Genomic DNA, 5306 nt, shown 5'->3' on the forward strand with positions numbered 1-5306 from the left:
GGAGTGCAAGAACAAAGAAGTAACCACCATCCTTATTTTATACATTATTCATTCAACATCCTTTCCAACATCAAATGACTTCATCTTCTGAAGTAGTCAGGACCCCTCCCACCCCTCTAATGCCACTCCAAGAACAGACCAAGGATTCCTTTGGGAGCATTACACAGTGCTGAATAAATTCCCTGCCCTATCCAGGCCATACTCAGCAACTTCATCCCAGCCTGGAGGTGAGAACCTTAAAAAACATCCTACAGCAGAAGGCAGGACCGGAAGAGCGTGTTATTCCTGAGGTCTGAGGCAGCTTCTGCGTGATGGCAGAGGCAGCCCTGTAGAGCATGTAGAAGTGCTGGCTGGACACTGCAGTACTTGAGAACTGCTGGCAGAGCTGAGGGGCAATAGCTGTCACTTTATTCTGCACACTTAACTCCTATTAGTATTAATAGAGCTACACACAAGCAGTGAGAGCAGATCACGGCCTGAAGCTATTTATATATTTCTGCCTCATCTCTTGTATTTTATGGCATTGTTCATTGGTGTCCCCCATAAGCTTGCAGTCATTGTGTTCCAATTTTGACATGCAGAGGAGCGCGCATGCAAAATTCGATAAAGGTAAAAGGGAAGCATACATTTTGAACTGTAGCCTTCAACGAGGGAAGTGAATTTCCTTAAGTAAACACTGCTGCTAAACAGCCCCCACTCCCAGTCTCCATGTGGCCCCAAGAGCTGCTTTTTGTAGGCTGCTGATGCCCTCACCATCTTGTGCAGAACTTGTTTATTTGTATTGCAGTGGTACTTAGAGCTTCCCGAGGAGTGAGATCCATTGTGCTGTGTGCTGGGCACACAGCTGAATTGGAACGAGCACGGCTTTCTCTGTGAGTGCTCTAGAGAGAGAATAGATCATTAAGGTCACTTGTTTTCCTTACAGAGGCCAAGGCAGGATTGATTCCTACGTTATATTCTATCTGTGCATGTATTTTTCCTTCCCAGTTTCAAATAGCCAAGGCACCTGACAACCAAGGCATTACTGACTTCTCCTAAGAGATTCCTCTGCTACTCAGACATCTCATTCAGGCAAAGTTATGCCTGAATTCTTTAAGTCCACTTTTGCAAAATTCAGTCTATTATATCCAGACAGGGAAAATTCATGCAGAGAAGGAAGCTTGTTGCAGAGGAAAAGGAAACCGCGGCCCCAGTGAGAGCAAAGAAAGGATTGGAAGAGGCAGCCCGAGTCAACCACCAGAAGGGTCTCACCAGCTCTTTCTACCTCCACCCACTTCTAGACACTCCTGGACATGTTTGAGACAGAACCATTGAATCCATTCAGCACTACAGCATTGTATCCATTCAGAGAAATGCACTTCAACAGGGCAACCGCCCTTAAAAACAGACCCATTGTTTCTTGTAAAAGCCTCATTGAAATCTGCGCATGTAACTGGCTGCTGTTTTGTGAGTTAGCTACACTTGCACGTTACTGATTTGAAAGTGAATGCTCCTTGGAGGGTTATTTTGCTTGAAATACAGCTCCTCAACAAAATGTTCCTCCTTTCTTCAATAATGTCGTTGTGGAGATTCCTTCCTTTGGAAAGATGATCAATACAGCATTGTGAACCAGGATCTGTTATGAATTTGTGACTGTAAGGAATCAGATCCCATGTTTAAGGAATCTCACAATTCTTTGTGTTTGCACTTTTAGTAAAAAGCAGTTTTACCTGACTTGCCCTCCAGAAAGACACAATCACACAAGAGCACGTACATTCGTTAAAAAGCTACTCCTGCATGCTGTCAATAAACAGGAGGGGTGGCTAGGCTAGCAAGAGTTGCTTCCCAAGGAACAAGGAAGAGCTATTCTGCACACTGCATTTTTTTCCTACCATAGAGTCTTGCAGTAGTAGATTTAAGTCCTGGCAACACAAGCACAGAATAAAAACTAAAGCAGAACTGTCAACCAGACCCACTGACACTCATTCCTTCAAGTGACAGAGAAGGGCAGGAGGCAAAGACATATCAGGTCTGTGAAGCATAGGTCATGACTACATTTACCAAAGCTCTAGTTTGTTTCATTAATGATACATAGAATTCTCCCAAATCGTCAAAACGATCAGATGTTGTAAATTAAACCCCACAAATACTTGTCATGTTTAAATAAATAGCATGCCAGCATTGCAGCTGTAGGGTGGGGGGTAACACACCACATGCCTACCCTGCAGTCTACTAAAAGGGGGTTGCACCCCATCAGCTACCTCTGCATACTGAGTTCATATGGCTCCTAGCTGTATAGGTGTTTTGTTTTGTTTTTTTTAAAGAGCTATTTCTGTGTAGGATGGAGTCATGGGCTGAGGCTGGCTTCCCAGGTGTGTTAGAAAAAGCACATTCAGCTTCCAGTGAGGAAAGAAATTTCCACCTCCACTTTCAAATGAAGGGTTAAATAAACCTGTGGCAAATTTGAGTGCTTCACAGAATGTGGTAATGGAGTTGATGCCATGTGGATGGCAGAAAGTGTACACGATATTGGCCAGTTGTTTGATACTGCCACTCTAAAGGCCCCAAGAATTAGACCAATTTCACAGTAGAAGAGGTGCCTGTTTCTCACATTTTCTTTCACAGTTGGAGTCCTGGTCACTTGTTGATCTTCTGTCCTCATAAAATCTTTCCAGTTCATTTAAAAGTTGGCTCTCTTGTGCATTTCCTAAATTCTTTTTGAAGCACAAGGTTTGAAATGCTTCCATACTTCTGAGACCCAAAAGGCAAAACTAGAAACTGAGCATCTTGACCCCAAAGGCCTTACGATGCCAAATACAGTCAGACAGAATTTGTTGTAAATGGGGCTGCAGGATCATGCTCCAGTATTTATCATCAGGTAAATGGGAGCTTGTACTCCAAGCCTTCCCTTCAGCTTTCTTCTAGTGCAGTTGTATAGTTCAAGTTTGAAGTTCTCCACGGCAGAATTCTTAAACACCTTTTCAAAGAAGAATTGTTCTCCTGTAAAAAATAACCAACCATTAAGGCTGGTAATTTTTTGCTCATAAAAATATTTCTTTTTTCTATGTAATTTTAGAAAATATTACAATTCTTTTTTTCTTTTTTTTTTTTTTTTCCTAGTGTGATCAATTAAAATAATAGAGGTGCTGATTGTGCTACTCTCTTTTTTCCCCTCTCTCAGTGCACCCTGTGTTCAGCTATGCTTGGAACTGTGTTTGTTACATAGCAATATGCCATATTATATTATCTACTGATCATTTGGGGAGTATTCTACTTCAGCCAACATCCAGCATTTCAGCTGACCTGCAATTGGTAAGTTATAGAACACATTGCTCCAAAAGCAAATATTCAACATCTCTTTAAATTGTTAGGTAGACTAAAGCACAGCTCCTCATATATATTGAATCCCACTCAGGATTCAAGACCTGAATCCCAAATGCAGGGGAAAATTTGTCCATTCTTCATAAACATTTCCAACTATGGAAAAAATGATAAAGGCAAGTCCTACATCCCTTTGCTACACCAGCTCTAGAAAAGTACTTTAGAAATCTTCCAGCAGATGAACTCTTACATTAATTGAGACTATATATACTTCTTGCTAGTGTTGTTAGAAGAGGTATTAGAAGGATGGTATTCAAGAACTGCCAGGAATTAATAGATTTGATATTAACCCACACACAGTTGGGTAATCCCCATGCTGTGCCAACTGCCTGCCAAATCAATCTCTGCAAGTACAGAAGTCCTCCACTTTCTCAATCTGCAGCTGTTTAACAGGAAGCACATTACATATAATAATTGTATCTTACATAAGCTGAATTGGTTTTTCTCTTTCTTCTGGTATTTGTGACCTCTTGCCTCTAATGCTACAACTCTTCACACATCCAGAACTTAGAGCAGTGCATGTAATAATTCTGTATGAAAAGTCAAGAAATCCCTAGCTGAAACTTTTGTCATCTCTTCTTTAGAATCATAAGCAGTTTAGGACAACCAGGGTAAAAATACTCAGCTTTTCACCAATTGCTGCACCAGAGCTATTGAGGATCTTGATTGAAAGAGATCATACTTCACATCTACATACTTTATGGAGCCACATAGAAGCAGAAATGCTTCCTCAAGGACCCCTCCATGCTGATGCAGCTCACAGGAGATAAATGGCTGTATGCTTTTTGTACAGTGACAAATAATGAAAAGATGATAGTAGTAAATACCCATAAGGTTATTTACAGGACTCACCCAATGGAAGCTTTTGGTCTGCTGGGAACCACTAAGGCACTCTACACTGAGGAGCAGTCTCCAAGAGATGCTGCCTTAGTGGTGGTCAGCCCTTAAATGAGGTCTATAGGAGATGGAGTCAAGCTCCACCCTTTCCGGGAGCACAGCCAAATTACCCTCAACTGTGCTCCCACAGCTGACCCAACACTTTCCTCAGCTGATTAATCAGAGGTTCAGGCTGTGATTACCAATTTCCCATACACTTTTATTCCTTTACTGTTACTTGTTTGTCCTGCTGTTGGAATTTTCACTGCTTTATCCAACAGAATTGAACATTACAAATCTTATTTGTCACCAAAATTCTCCATCTTGCCATCTGTGTTATCTGCATGTCAATTAGTCATGAAGCTTGGGCTGTTTCAAGGACTCTCTTAGCAGAAGCATGTTTATTGGTAAATAAACTCAGTAAGTTCTTCTTGGAAGCTCTCAAACAACTGAATTCCTTAAATCTCTATTTTATTAGTATAGTCTCGTGGAAGTTAACAATTGCATTTAATTGTGGTACTGTATCCACAGGTAGAAAATGATCATTTATCTTGGTTTTAAAATAAACTAGCATTACAATTCATTAAATAGCTTGATGCCGAAACTATAGTTTTCAGCATTTACCATATGCTGAAGTATAGAAAAGCAGTTTTTTGTTGTTATTCATATTAAAGCAGTGCTTACTGACTAGCCTAATTATGTAAATGCATAGCAGGAGAGAGTTTATACCTGCAAGTGGTATAAATGAGCGTGGGAGGAGTACATATAGGGAAAACAAATGGACAAAGTGCTAGAACTGGAGCTTTGTGAATGCCAGACTATGTCTGCACGGTCTGGCCCAACTGACTGTCACAGTGTGATATTCCTTGCAGATTTCCAGACACAACCATAGGTCTGGAAAGAGCAGCGGAGGCTTCAGATTGAAGCGCCTGAGGCTCCGCGCACACGCGGGGACTCGGCCACGCGGCGGAGCGGGCGCTGTCCGCGGTGCTGAGCCCGTCCGGAGCCCGAGGTCCGCGCCTCCACCTCCCTGGAGTGGCTGTTATTGATGTTATTATTTATTTTTTTTT

At 41.7% G+C, this 5306-nt stretch overlaps 1 long non-coding RNA gene across 1 annotated transcript; it reads right to left on the minus strand.

Moving 5' to 3' along the window:
* Window positions 1-757: 757 nt before the first annotated feature.
* LOC107316163 lies at window positions 758-4293 on the minus strand. The gene is made up of 2 exons (XR_001556203.1): window positions 4213-4293; window positions 758-2979 (listed from the first exon to the last, which is right to left on the minus strand). It is a non-coding gene; the product is annotated as an uncharacterized LOC107316163 (long non-coding RNA).
* Between the last annotated feature and the right edge of the window lie 1013 nt (window positions 4294-5306).

Source organism: Coturnix japonica, chromosome 6, assembly GCF_001577835.2.
Source record: "Coturnix japonica isolate 7356 chromosome 6, Coturnix japonica 2.1, whole genome shotgun sequence".
Classification (NCBI taxonomy): Eukaryota; Metazoa; Chordata; class Aves; order Galliformes; family Phasianidae; genus Coturnix; species Coturnix japonica.